Source organism: Ictalurus punctatus, chromosome 5 (assembly GCF_001660625.3).
Source record: "Ictalurus punctatus breed USDA103 chromosome 5, Coco_2.0, whole genome shotgun sequence".
In the NCBI taxonomy this organism is placed as follows: domain Eukaryota; kingdom Metazoa; phylum Chordata; class Actinopteri; order Siluriformes; family Ictaluridae; genus Ictalurus; species Ictalurus punctatus.
In genome coordinates this window covers 29,858,927-29,874,922 of record NC_030420.2, presented here as the reverse complement: position 1 = coordinate 29,874,922, position 15,996 = coordinate 29,858,927, and positions in this window count along the sequence as shown.

The window sequence follows — 15,996 nt, the reverse complement described above, 5'->3', positions numbered from 1 at the left end:
TGTGGTTTCACTTACTTAAGTCGGAAATTGAAACATACTGTATCTTCATGGTGCAATACCAGCATAAATTCAGGGGGGGCGCTGTAGAATGATGTGACCTCGTGTCACATAAGCACCAGAGTGACACTTCACATTTTTGTGAATCTTTCTGGAAGTTTTTTTTTTTATTTTTCACTCACACTCTGTCCTCATGTCTTTCATTTCCATTTTCTTCCATTTCAGACTAAAAGTTGTTGGTAATCGCTCACCCTAATCAGTCTGATCTCTTTTTATTTTCTTCTCCAGCTCTTTGTAAAGTCGATATTTTCTTTTTCTATGGCATGCAGGACCTGTCTTAGTAACAAACATCGACTTAACGTTCCGTGCCTTAAATAAGGCATTACCAAAGGGAACATGTGGTGAATGGTTTCACTCATTACACACTTTAATGAGGCACAAATTCAAATAAATTAAGTAGCGGGGATGTGTATGATTGAGTGCGCTAGTTAGGCATGAGAAATCGGAAGAAATTGCCAAGGAAGATATTTCACAAAAGGTATGCATGGACACATATTCTATGCGAATGTATCAGCAATTGATGTACAATGTACATTTGAGGTCATAAGTTTACATACTGTACAACCTGTAGAATCTTAATTATTTAAAAGAAAATAAGGGGGATCAAAACAATTGCATTTAAAAATATATATATTCAGCACTACCCTGAATAAGCTCAAGAAGGCAGCACAATACATTAAAATCCAGGGGGGTGTAAACTTTTGAACAGGATGATGGGTGTAAATTATTTTGTTTAAAAATCATATTTTTTCCATTTAATACTGCCCTTCCTACATAAGATATTTACATGTTTTCCAGAAGACAAAATAAGAAGTCACACTGATCAACCTGTTCAAAAGTTTACACCCCCCTGGCTCTTAATGCATCGTGCCTTCTTGAGCATCAGTGAACGTGTACGAGTCTCTCAGTTGTCCTCAGTGTGAAAAGATGGATCTCAGAATCATACAGCCGCTGTTGGAAAGGGCTCAAATATGCAGAAGATCCTGGAAAAGTAAAGAATGTGCAGGACCTGGAGGATTTTTCTGAAGAACAGTGGGCAGTTTAACTGCTCAGGACAAACAACGGACTCATGAACAAGTATCACAAAACATTAAAACAGTCGTTGATCGTCCAGGTAACCACACACAGTATTAAGAATCAAGCGTGTGTAAACTTTTGAACTGGTTCATGTGTATAAATTCACTGATCATTGCGTCTAGATAAGATAACGGCTATGTTTTATTTATTACATTCGTGAACCTTGTTGCTCACGGCGCTTCCTCAGTGTTAAAACTCACATTTGCTTGCAGTGCATTATGGGAACACACATAATCCCTCAACATATACAAAACAACATATATAAAGTCTTGCTAGCATGGATAATACAAATGTTTTAGCCCGTTGAGTTCAGCATTAACATTCCATACGATTCCATTCTACCAGCTTTTTTTTTTTTTTCCTCCAGTATTATATTAATAAAGTTGTTCTTTATTACACTTATAAAGCTGATTATGAAAGGGCTGATGCCGAGTTGAAGAAGGGCTCTTAACACGTTTATGATTTGAGCGCTCTCTTCAGAGTTCTTACCATGAGAGCGATCAGACAAGGGTCAAATGCCTCAAATTACAGAAGGATGGATGAGAGGGCGCAGCTTCGGTTCACGAAACATACACAAGGTACTTTTGTGTTCAGGATTTAGAATTTTTTGTGTATTTGTGATAAGTTGAGTTTCAGGTGTAGGGTGTGTTTAGGGGGGGGGGCATCTGTTTTCAGGCTCCGACTCATCTGGTAAAGGATTTGTAGAGGAAAATGACTTTATGGAAATCTGTGTCATCTCTGCTATAGCAGACACAACATGAATCGCTGGAAAACATTTTATCAGGTGCACCTACCTACTGCTGATCAAAATGAGGCACTTTACATTTACAATTTACAATTACTGACTGTTCCTATCTGATGCTGTGTGCAGCCCGTATCTACACTGTCCAAACAGGAACCCTCATAGGAGCAGATATGTGTTTGTGAGATACAAGTATATGAGGCACAGCAGTGTTGCTGCCTGGGGGGTTTTAATTACTGTCTATTCATACTGGCCATTTTATTTCAGTCCGTGCAGGATTTCATGGAGTTATTTTGTGTGTGTGTGTGTGTGTGTGTGTGTGTGTGTGTGTGTGTGTGATTGTTACGGCCAAAAATGCAGCTTTTTTTCAAAATTTTTGATGCCATTTGTAAAAAAAAAAAAAAAAAAAAAATTTAAACTTGAATCGACTAAATAGCAGTTGCGCTCAATAGTTTTGCGTGCTCTTTGACAGCGATGTTTGTTAGTAAATGAGACCTTTTTGCTGTACTCATGTTGGATGCATGTGAATCGAAGAGGGCTTTGGCTGAATGCACGTGTGATGGCGCGATCTGAGGAAAATCTGCGATAATTTAGAAGAATTGCGAGCTCCTCCGAAATATCGTGGAGTTTGCTTGATTTTGCATTCATTTCTGCGATCGAAGGACCTGGGAAAAGATCAGTCAATTTGTTTTCTAATCTTCAACTGTGCAGTTTGGGTGAGTCTGTGCTCATGAGCCCCTCGGATTCCTGTTCTTGGCTGACAGGAGTGGAACCTGATGTGGTCTTCTGCTGTTGTAACGCATCCACCTGAAGGGTTGAGGTTTTGCACATGCTGAGATGCGTTTCTCCTCACCACGGTGGTAAAGAGTGATTATTTGAGTTTCTATATCCTTCCTGGGGGCTTCAACCAATCTGGACATTTTCCTCTGAGCTCTCTGATCAACAAGGCGATTTCACACACACAAATGTCGCTCGCTCAATGTTTTTTTTGTGTTTCGCACCATTCTGTATAAACTGTAGAGAATGTTGTGTGTGAAAATCCCAGGAGAATCAGCAGTTTCTGAAATACTCAAACCAGCTCATCTGGCACTAACATGCATGCCACCATCAAAGTCACTGAGGGGGAAAGATGCTCTACCTGTGTGTTTGTGTGTGTGTGTGTGTTTGTGTGTGTGTGTGTGTGTGTGTGTGTGTGTGTGTGTGAGTGTCGGGGGAGCGTATGGGTGTGTACCTATGTTGCATGTGTGTGCATAAGAGAGAGAGTGAGATGGGCCTTCATTTAGTGTGTGTGTGTGGGTGTATTTGCTTTGCATGTGGCAGCATGCAAGAGAGACAAGTCCTGCTGTGTGTGTGTGTGTGTGTGTGTGTGTGCGTGCGTGTGTGTGTGTGCGCGTGCGAGTAAGTGTGGGTGTATCTGCTTTGCATGTGGCAGAGTGCAAGAGAAACAAGTCCTGCTGTGTGTGTGTGTGTGTGTGTGTGTGTGTGTGTGTGTGTGTGTGTGTGTGTGTGTGTGTGTGTGTGTGTGTGTGTGTGTTTGGTTGATTGTAGGTGTGGGTGTATCTGTTTTGAGTGTGTGGCAGCAAGCAACAGAAATGAGTCCTTGTGTGTGTGTGTGTGTGTGTGTGTGTGTGTGTGTGTGAGAGAGAGAGAGAGAGAGAGAGAGAGAGAGAGAGAGAGAGAGAGAGAGAGAGAGAGACAGAGACCTTTTGAGGACTTTTCAAAGCTAAAAGTCAATTGTAGTATCATTTGGTAATATGCAAGGAATTTGAAACAACCCACAAAGCTAGATATACAAGTAAGTGTGTGTGTGGGTGTGGGTGTGTGTGTGTGTGGATGGGTGGGTGTGTGTGGGTGTGTTTGTTAGATGTGTGCAGATGAATAATGTGGCAGGTTTAGTAAGGTGGAGTGTGTGAGAGGTAGCTCACGCTGTCACCCTGATTGATTTCCTTTCTTCAAGCTGCACCAACATCAGCAGCCAATGCAAACAAGTCTCTCTCTCTCTCTCTCTCTCTTTTTCTCTCTTCCTTGTTCTCTCTCTCTTCCTTGTTCTCCTCTCTTCCTTGTTCTCTCTCTTTCTTTCCTCCATCCTTTCTCATTGTCTCTGACTCTCTCTCTCTCTCTTCATTGTTCTCTCTCTCTCTCTCTCTCTCTCTCTCTCTCTCTCTCTCTCTCTCTCTCTCTCTCTCTCTCTCTCTCTCTCTCTCTCTCTCTCTCTCTCTCATATCTATTAGTGCTGCTTTAAAGCTCTGTATAAAGACACACTGATCCGACACTGACTGTCTATACCGGCTCAGCCTGAAACAGTGGATTGCTATCAGGTGTACCGTATTTTCCACTCAAATCCCCAGACAAATTTTGCATGTGTGTGTGTGTGTGTGTGTGTGTGTGTGTGTGTGTGTGTGTGTGTGTGTGTGATGTAAATGTGTGTAACTGTTGACTGACAATTTTCCTCTTTTTATGCAAAGTATTCTCAGTAACTTAGTCCAGCTCATTATTTCTTCTTTGAAGCAGATCCAAATTGGTCAGTATCAGGTATCATCCAATACCGGGAGCTCTGATCTCATTACTGCATCAAAAAAGACCTTGATTTTCTTTATCCTACACTTCATCTTTACCTAAAGAGCAACGCAACAGCACTTCAGTCCATTAGTCTGCCCAGCTGTCTTACCTCCTCATCTGTACACTCTGCTGAAACAGATCAGCTTCCAAACCAATAACTTGCTTGCTAATAACAAAGTCGACGTCATCCCTTAGATAGATCGCTTAACTAGCCGACCCGAGTCTCTGCTGCAACTCGGAGCGACTGCATTGAATTCTGGACCAGCGTTTGTTGTCTCGCTAAGCATGTCACAAATATTTCAATATAAACAGATTTAATAAACAGTGTCTCAGAGTGGACTTTACCTTTAAACACCATGAATGGTTTAAGGTAGGGTCAGCAATGTTCTTATTAATATTAATTGGGGCGGTGGTAGCTCAGTGGTTAAGGTGTTGGTCTACTAGTCAGAAGCTCATGAGTTCAAACATCACTTCTCATGAGGCAGCAAGCTCACATGAGGCTCATGAGGTAGCGCCACCAAGCTGCCACTGTTGGGCCCTTGATCAAGGCCCTTAACCCTCCACTGCTCAGATGTATAAATGAAATAAATCTAAATCGCTCTGGATGAGAGTGTCTGCCAAATGCCATTAATGTAATGTAATGTAATGTAGTATGGTGGAATTCTTCTCATATTCTGGCAAGTTGTTAAAAAAATCTTAATCTGAAACATCACTCCTGTCACTGTGGCTGTACCAGGCTATATAAACATAAAAAAGACTCCTAAGGCATAAGTAATTAGGACAAGGAAGTATTCCTACATGGCGGTTAGCACGTTCTCCTCACACCTCCAGGGTCTGGGGTTCGAGTCCCGCCGGGGCCATGTGTGTGCGAGTTTGCATGTTCTCCCCGTGCTGCGGGGGTTTCCTCTGGGTACTCCGGTTTCCTCCCCCAGTCCAAAGACATGCATGGTAGGCTGATTGGCACGTCCAAAGTGTCTATAGTGTATGAGTGGGTGTGTGAATGTGTATGTGATTGTGCCCTGCGATGGACTGGCACCCTGTCCAGGGTGTACCCCGCCTTGTGCCCCATGCTCCCTGGGATAGGCTCCGGGTTCCTCATGACCCTGAAAAGGAGTAAGCGGTAGAAGATGGATGGATGGAAGTATTCCTACATCCCTGTCGCTTAAGAAAGCGTAAACCATTTTACTGTAGCATTCAGGTCTCATTCAAGTGTTTTGGGGGCGGGACTTTGTGGTGAACACTGATGAGCCGTATTTTTCAACACATTGCTATACTTAACCTTCTCCAAAATCGCCAGTCATAACTTTAAGGTTAGGACTAATACATAAGATTGGGTTGTGTAGTATTTGCAATGTCAAATTTGTAGTCAGTGCTTCATTTGTAAATCTGCAGGTCTAAAAGGTTAGCTGTCATATCACAGCAAACCAGTGACTACATTTCCCATCCTGCACTGCGGCCTACAAATATGGCCACCATGGACTACACTTACCACAGACACGTTCACCTTCTCAGGAATTCTAATCACACACACCTGTTGCCAATCTCATACGCACTCCATCACTCCACGCTATATAGGAGACTTTTTGAACACCATGACTTTGCGAAGTATTGAGTGTCATCACCGTACCAAGCATTTGTACCCGGTTCCTCGTTTTGTTAAAGAGGATATTGATTGGCTATTACCAATATTTGAGCATTTCTATTGCCGTTTTTTTGTTGTTCTGTTTGACTTTTGATGAATTCAAAATGTATACTATTTTGTTTTGATAATATTGCTGCGGTAGACTTTACATCCAGCTGCAGAAGTGCTGGAGCCACATAAAAAGGTTCTGGGATATATTTTAGAGGTGCCGGATCCTGCAAGAAGAGGATTAAGCTCTGTTTTTAGTTCAGTACAGGAAAAAAACAACAATGTTTTTCATTTTCTAATTCTGTGATGTTGCGGTCACACCAATCTTCACCTAGTTACTTTCTTTGTGGAGATGGATCAAAAATATCCGGTGATTATAGGCAGTTCTGTTGTAACGTTGTACCGCTTGAAGTACCATGGAAATGGTTCTGGACCTCAATTCCACATGGACGTTCTCACTCTGGTTGCTGGGACTATGGTTGCTGCGATGGCCTTCAATTCAATTCAATTCAAGGACTGCAATTACCACATACAATTTTGCACTCAAGTGTCCTTTAGTGTACAGTGGACTAGTTCAACAAACAGACTTCATATAAAAACCATAATGAACTTTTTTACTTTTACTCTATCCGTTTTGACCCAGATGAGGACGGGTTCCTTTCTGAGTCTGGTTCCTCTCAAGATTTTCATCTTAGGGAGTTTTTCCTCACCACCGTCGCCATCGGCTCACTCAATAGGGATAAACTCACACACTTAAAATCTCTATCCTGTGTTTATATGTTTCTGTAAAGCTGCTTTGAGACAAAGTCCATTGTTAAAAGCGCTCTACAAATCAAATTGTATTGAATTGAATTAATGTAATGGATCATAGTACGACTAAAAAATCACATCATACCACAAAACAATGACTTAAACGTAATCAAATTTACCTAGTATTTCCTATTATAAGATTACGATATAACAAATATATGATTATTACATTTATTTCTAGACATTTCTCCTAATTCTACACTTGAGAAACACTGTAAGGCAAATTTAGCTAATTTTACAGTTTGCACACGCCTTGCAGAATCTGCAAAACATTAATAATTTTTTTTATTATTATTATTATTTTTTTTTAAAAGAGAGAACATAAAACTTTTGAATTGGGTGTCTTATGGGGCGGGGGCATTGTTGGTAAACTTTTGATCAGGGTGATCGGTGTGAATCAGTCTAAATCTCCAATAATAATTAGTTATAAGAAGTTATTATTTTGTCTTCTGGGAAACCCGAATATCTTATGTAGCCTCTGAAGGGCAGTACTAAATGAAACAAACAAAAAAAAGATCTTTAAACAAAATAATAACTATAAAAGTCTAAAATAGGTTTAATAATGATACAGTATATTTGGATTACTGTAATCTTATACTAGGATATACGACATAAATTGCACTATGTTCAGTATATTTTCACTTTGCTAAGACATCAGGTTTCTTGTAGCTTCACATGCTTTTCTGGCCACAAGCTTCAGGATCTTGACTTTTAAACACCATGACACACCAAGCCTTTTCTAGCAAAATGAAGTTATTGGCATGAAAAAAATACGTCCTGGTAGAACTGAATCTGGCCAAAGTAATTTAAAGCATGCTAATAAAATTCACACTATTACTATCTACTATCTGATTGTGAGTATACATTTGCTTGTGAGACTTATTGAAGATTTTTCAAATGCTAAACCACAACTGTAGCTACAGCCACTATGTTTTAATCCCAAGATAAATAAACTTTTCATCCTTTGACAGCACTTCCAGATTATTCTGAGAATTTAATCATTGTCCCTATTGTTTGAAATTTTTCAAAACCTATTTTTTCCTCATTTACCTTCTTTTGAGGACTCGTAGTCAGCCGAAACATTCCAGCCCAAAGAAAAAAAAAGAAAAAGAATAAAAAAAAAAAAAAAGTGGGTAATTTGATTGCCCTTACTGCAAATTAAGTTAGTGTGATTCAATTTTCCAGCAGAGCCTCTCCGGCAGCCATACATCACCACGGACATATTTCATTACACGCCCCGAGCAGGGCGGGGCCCATAACAAGGCATCATGGGAGTTCTGATTTGGTGGGACGTCGGTCCTGGAGCGTGTTTCTAACGTCTCAGTTCTGCGAAGCTATTTATAATGGACACACACACCAAGCTGTCAGCACACACAGGAGTGCATAGGCAGCTGAATCAGAACAAGCCCGATAACGGCAATTGGCCACTTGTCTCGCTTTGTCTCTGTCCACACAGAGAAATGATGTAAACAGCTTACTGTGTTTGTGTGTGTGCCACTTGACCATGTGCGTTACTCACTATTCACCTTTATAAGAACTGGTTCCTATTTCCTATTGAATTTTTCATGTGGTTACACCAATTATCTTTAGGCTTGCATTTTTTGTTGTTGTTATTGTTGTTGTTTGTTTGTTTTGTTTTTTTTCCACCTGGCTCCACTCCCACCTGCTTTGCCATTGTTTTCATGCTCAGCACAAGGTGAGCTTCCAGCGCAGTCAATACTAAAACATTTACGGACAGCGAGAGTTTACTATGGCTTCCTCGCTGTGTAATTGGAAAGGCGTGTTATTGATTGGATCAGGAAGCCTGGGCTTAATGAATAGCTCGTGCTGTGCCATCGCCCTCTAGCCTGCAACGACGTTTCTGCTGAAACACAGACTCGTGTTTTTTTTAATCTGCTATCCCTGTTGTTATGCCATTTACCCAGTTATTATTCTGACATTTACAAAAGCATTATGGGTTTAATTCCAACAGCCTTAGAATTATGAAGCCTGTCTTTATTGTAGACATTACACTTATATTGTACTTTATGATTATAAAGTTTCATATATATATATATATATATATATATATATATATATATATATATATATATATATATATATATATATATATATATATATATATATATATATATATATATAAAAGCTGATTAAAACAATTCAGAAATGAAGACTTTAGCACAATGCACTGCGTGCACTGCAAAAAAAAAATGAGAGCAAGTGCAAATATCTTGAATATAATCAGCTTTGTCTAGTATTTCCTTTTTATCGGATTATAATTGACCAAATATAAGATTATTAAAAGTATTTCTAAACAATTTTTACACATTTCAAACGTTACATGTTCCTGTTCTGCAGGCAGATAATTTTGCTTCTTACTAGAAATAAATGCTTAAAATTATCTACAAGAAAATATAATGTTTGAAATGAGTAAATGTCAATACTAGATGTAAATGTATATACTAGATAAATGTGACTGTAATCAAAATGTTAAGATATTATTTATTGCAGTGTGGTAATATTGCAGTTCACAGAAATCTCTGACATTGTGTTATTATTGGCGATCTAGACGACTACCCTAAACTACTTTCACTTTAAAATAACAAATTGTTAATTAATTTGTGCTACAACACACAGTTTTCTAGTACCTGTGCTTCTTGTAATACACCAGTCATAAAGTAGTCAATAAGACTCTCAGTCTTGAGCTATAGTGAGCTAAGTAAGGAATAAAACATGACAGAGTGTGCTGATGTAGGAAAATATGTTGTGCTGTGGCCTGACATGAAGCGAAGTTACTTGTACCAGTGCATTACAGCAGTGGAGTATTTACCTAAAACAGCATGTTCCAAAATACCACGTTTTATACCACAACAATTTGTATATACTAATTAATAATTTATCAAAGATTAAAGCTTTTTATATGTTTGTAGTTCCAGAACATCCACAAAGCAAGCTAATTCCTGCTATCACTTTAAGTTAATAAGACAAAAAAAATGCATCTTTTCATGTTACCTGAAGTCTGTTTTCCTTTTGCAAGACTTAAAATTACTGCTTTAAAGTACTGATATTGGAGACTTATTACAAAAATGGTAAACATCTCCTCACAGGAACACTACCGGTTCCATCATCCCAAAGTCAATGAGTTTTTGGTTAAATGCCTGAAATGAGTTCTGTGGTTAGCACAAGCGGAAGATATTTTCACGTTTTATTCTACGACATAAAATACATCAGTTTTTAATCCATCGTTTATAGCCTAAATTTAGCTTCTTCTTTTTTTTTTTTACTTCTGCCGATTGTATTTAGGCTTCAAAATTCATAAAAGTTGTGATCATTTGTGAAGATTATCTTGATGAACAAAATGTATAAGAATCATAAACTTTTGTTGGTCACGGAGCTTATTTTCTGCAATAATCCAAAAGCTAAAGGAAAAATCCTATTGTTTTTTTGCCGAGGGAACCAGGGTGATGGTAACTTTCTAGAAGCCTAGAACAGTGCATCATCCCTGCAGTACTCTGTAGAAATGGGAACACATTAGAAAAAGTGCATTAATATAAACCTGGAATTACTGTCACAGCTGCTATTATAAAAAATTAATCAGCAATATATATATATATATATATATATATATATATATATATATATATATATATATATATATATATAATCCATCCATCCATCTTCTATACCACTTATCCTTTTCAGTGTCACGGGGAAACCTGGAGCCTATCCCAGTGAGCATCAGGCACAAGGCAGGGTACACCCTGGGCAGGGTACACCCTGGGCAGGGTACACCCTGGGCAGGGTACACCCTGGGCAGGGTACACCCTGGGCAGGGTACACCCTGGGCAGGGTGCCAGTCCATCACAGGGCACAATCACACACCCATGCATATACTTTGGACATGTCAATCAACCTACCATGCATGTCTTTGGACTGGGGGAGGAAACCGGAGTACCCGGAGGAAACCCCCGCAGCACGTGGAAAACATGCAAACTCCGCACACACAGGGCCACGGTGGGAATCGAACCCCCGACCCTGGAGGTGTGAGGCGAACATGCTAACCACTAAGCCACAAAATAATGGGGTAATTTGAGTAGTTGCAGTGAAATATTCATCAAGCACAAAAAAGTGATAGACTAAAAGAGAGAGAGAGAGAGAGAGAGAGAGCGAAGTGTGTTTTAACTCAATTCCCACCATCAGCCCATTTCTGTGAATAGCAACCTCACTGTAGTGTGTTTAAGCCGATCTATTTGTTTTGTGTTAATTCAACACCTGTCATTGAATACTGAATATTTCATCTCTCATGTGCTGAAAGCCTTCCCGTGCTGAAAGTCCTGTGTGTATGAGTGTGTGTATGTGCGTGTGCTTGAGGGGAAGACCTTGCTTCTGAGTTATGCTGTAGCATTTCGGGGCTTTTTTCCTCCTCGGTGACTTCGTTGTGGATCATGATTGATGGCCAGAGTCCGAATGCACAGTGGCGAGAGTGCTAATATTTCTCTGGATACTTGGCACATTTGTGTCAAATAGATGATTACTGTGGCTGTGTTACTGAGGCAGAATTCCAAATCACATCTATTATATCTTTGCTCTCGCGTTCTCTATGCACACACTTGTATGCGCTCGCCCCGTTTTCTCTCACTTCACGTCCTCTCTCTCTTGCTAGCTCTCTTTAAAGCTTCAAATTAGCTGCAGTGTTCCTGTCTTGTCTCATTATTTTGGAAGTATTAGATGTAGTTAATTTGGTTAATGCGATTCTGATGCAGTGCTTCTCGACTTCGGACTTTCCGACTTCACTGTTACTCGTGTATATGTGTGTGGAAAGGTGTGTTTCTGTAGTCTAGGTCCAAGTGGAGTACTGATATGGAGTACGATGGATGACGATGTCATTATTTTCAAGAAGCCAATCAGAAAGTCAATATGCTAAAGAATGTGACCAGATAAGTGTATAATAGTTATCAGATGTACACTTTTCTGGCCAAAAGCTGAAAGGGATGTGGGCAGAATGTTTGAGGCTGAAAATACAAAAAAAAAATCTTAAAATCTAGAACCCTTAGGACTGAGTTGGTGCCCAATGGAAAAGCACAATTCCATCTTTCCAGTGCCAATTTTGTGTGTGTGTGTGTGTGTGTGTGTGTGTGTGTGTGTGTAGTGAAAAAAAAAGGCTTTGCTTGATGAATAAACTGCCATACACCGTAAACATTTATAGATAATATCTCAAGAGAGAAGCAGGTCATTGAGTATCAGCTTTTTTTTTGTTGCCATAAATATTTGTAGTGAAAAAAAAAAAAAAAACATCTAATCAAAAATAGTACTCAAAATATCCACAAAGTCTGCCTATGTAATACCCACGAGAGGGATCGCTCTCTCGCATTTCACTCTCCATCTCTCTCACACACTCGTCTCCTCTCATTTACAAACCAGAACTAGCAGCTCTAAATGTGCTTCATAGAGAACATCCCACATTATTAGTAATGCTGTTATTCTCTGAATGGTCTTCAGTGATTAGCTTGAGTAGGTCTACTAAATCATTTATAAATAAGAGTGTAAATTCATGAATACTAAAAATTCCATTAATAATATAAAAAGTATAATTTTTATACTATCTAATCTTTCAATTAGTGCTTTCTAACTCGGTTTCTTTGCACAATCCCTCTCCATCCTTGCTGAAAGATAGATACAGTACACACTTCTTCTTTTTTTTAATGAAAAATAAAAAATAAAAAATCGAAACCTTCCTTTCTACAAGTCACATATTTATAAAGTGTTCCAAATTTATACACTTGGTAGATGACTCGTCACTGTCAGGATACATAGTGCATTACAATATAACGAGTCTTTATCGATCACATATACAGTACATTAGAGCACAGTGAAATTCTTTTCTTCGCATACCCCGGCATGTCAGGAAGTTGGGGGTAGAGCGCAGGGTCAGCCATGATACGGCACCCCTGGAGTGAGAGGGTTTAAGGTCCTTGCTCAAGGGCCCAACAGTGGCAGCTTGGTAGTGCTGGGGCTTGAACCCCCAACCTTCTGATCAGTAACCCAGGGCCTTAACCGCCAATCCAAATTATGATGTAGTATAAATTTCTTTTAAAATAAATAAATAAAGGTTCTTTAAATTTTTTTTAGCAGGTCAAGCTTTCTAAAGGAGCTCTACTTGGACCATGAAAGGTAAAACCCTTTGTTTTACGTTAGTACACAGAATCTTTCTGTATAGAAAGGCAAGTCCCTGTGGTATCAACCCTTTAAAGAACCCTTTAGAGTGATAAATAAAAAGTTTTTTTTTTTTTTATACCAGAAACAATAACCTACCTAAAAGAAGTGTCCCTTCGGAACATCATCTATAATTTATTGTATAAAATCGGCCAGAATTTGGTGCAAAGAAAAGCATGTCCTGAAAATAAAGTGCTTTACCACTTTACCAGCACTATATGGCCAAAAGTCTGTGGACACCTGACCATATGTGCTTGTTGAACATCCCTTTCCAATTTTAGACCCCCCCTTTGCTGTTATAATAACCTCCACTCTTCTGGGAAGGCTTCACGAGATTTTGTAGTGTGGCTGTGGGATTTTGCTCATTCAGCCACAAGAGCATTAGTGAGGTCAGGTACTGATGTTGGTCAGGAGGCCTGGGGTGGAGTTGGCATTCCAGTTCATGGCATGCAAGGTGTTTAGTGGGGTTGAGGTCAGGGCTCTGTGCAGGAAACTCTTACATTGGAAAACCATGTCTTGACTGTGCTCGCTTTGTGCACAGGAACATTGTCATGCTGGAACATGTTTGAGCCCCTTAGTTCTACAGCATACAAAGCTATCCTATACAATTATTTGCTTCCAACGTTGTGCGAAAATTTTTTTTTCCAAATTCCAAAAAAGTTGGGATGCTGTGTAAAATGTAAATAAAAACAGAATGTAAATCTCATAAACCATATGTCATTCACAATAGAACATAGAAAACATATCAAATGTTTTAATTGAGGAAATGTATCATTTTAAGGGAAAAATAAGGTAATTGTGAATTTGATGGCAGCAACACATCTCAAAAAAGTTGGGACGGGGCAATAAATGCTGGAAAAGTAAGTGTTACTTTAAAAAAAAAAAACAGCTGGAGGAACATTTTGCAATGCTTTAGGTTAATTGGCTATTTAGGTTATTGTGTGTGTGTGTGTGTGTGTGTGTGTGTGTGTGTGTGTGTGTGTGTGTGTGTGTGTGTGTGTGTATATATATATATATATATTCTTCTTCTTTCTTTCTTTTATTGCAGAGTGAACAGTGGCTTTGACCATTCAGTTATACCATGGCCACTCACATACAGCAGTACAGCAAACTATTGCATTCAATTCACCTACTTCAGACTACTACATGCAATGCTGGTGATGTTAATGGTGCTTTGTGAGTGTAATTTGCTTCAGTGCAGTGGAAATTCACATTACCACAGACGGTAGCACAAATGAGACATGGCAGATTCTTCTGGATTTGGGGCACCTCGGCCCTCTGAGATGTGGTGGAATGGTGTTGAGAAGACGTGTGTATGTTGACGGGGGGTGGCCATGTCCCATTCCTATGAATTGATTCGGCTGGGTTTTATCACCGTGATCGGCATGTTGCTAAGCAACCCCACACTTTTCATTTGGCATGCCTGCGATTGGTCCTGGCAGCAGCAGATAAGTGTGGGATTTGATCATAGACTCACCCGGCGCACTCCATGCTTTAATTTCCCCCGGCTGACGAGGCACTGTAATAGTTTTTCGAGGAGTGTGTAGCGTTGAATAATTAAAGCTGAAGCGTGGCTCTATTTCGTTGCGCTCATGCTGCCTGCTGTTGCAGGGAGAGGGAAGGTTAATGTGTGTGTTGTGTGTAAGTGTGTGTGTGTATATGGGTGGAGGTTGAACCCAGGAACCATGCTGAGAGAATTTGGCTAAAACTTGGTTCAAGCTGCTTCATCATTGCCATCGGCTGTGACCCACAGAGCCATCACTGAGGTGCCAGTGTAACTCGTACAAGAGTGCATGCAGAATTTTCACCACCAAAAGAAGTGTGAGGTTGGAGCATACAATGAGGTACACCATGGATAAACACAATTGTACCCTAGAGTCTGCACATATTACAATATTCACAAACACAAGGCATGAGCAGTATTGGCTAGATCAGATACATCAACATTCAACACACTAACACACATTATTAAGCTTTTCATACTCACCTGGTCACTAACACACATGTTTGTAGTTTAATTTCACTCTGTCTATTTATTCTGCTTTCACTCATTTGCTCTTTGTGAAGACTTTGTGAAGTTTTTTTTTATTATTACTATTTTACACCTCCGATATTGTTTTGATTTCATTGTGCTATTTGCTTGATTGATTTTTTTTTTTCAACCTAAGGACTTGGATTTTAATAAAAGTGTGCTTGCACAACGCATAAAACATCTAGTGAGCAACAGTTCTGTCTGCAGAAACACCTTCCTGATGAGAGAAGACAGTAGAGAACGGTCAGACTGATTAGCCCTGACAGGAAGTCTACAGTAACTCAGATCACCACTCTTTTCAGCCATGGCAATCAGAAAGCATATCAGAATGCAGAATATGCTGAACATTGAGGCAGATGGGGTATAACAGCAGAAGACCACATTGGGTTCCACTCCTCTCAACCAAGACTAGGAAGCTGAGAATACAATAGGCACAGCTTCACCGAAACTGGACAGCTGAAGATTGGAAAACAACCAGTCAATGTTTTTACAATCCAGTTTTGGTGAACCTGCGCCCACTGTAGCCTTAGATTCCATCACTTTTTCGACATATTAGACATGGTCACTGGCAGATCTGACCTATCTGGTGGCCTTGGCGAGATTTTACTTGCCCTATGCCAAACACCATACAGGCAACCCAGAAGTGGCAGCCCTGACCTATTTGGCAGTGCACATTGGGTAATATTATTGTTATCATTGCTGTTTATTATTATTATTATTATTATTATTATTATTATTATTAATTAATTTATTTATTTATTTTGTGTGTTTGTTTTTTTCAAATAACTTTTTTTATTTAATTTATTTTGGTTTGGTTTTCATTTAATTTTCATGCACACATGCAGGAATAACTACACTGCAAAAAAAAATTATATC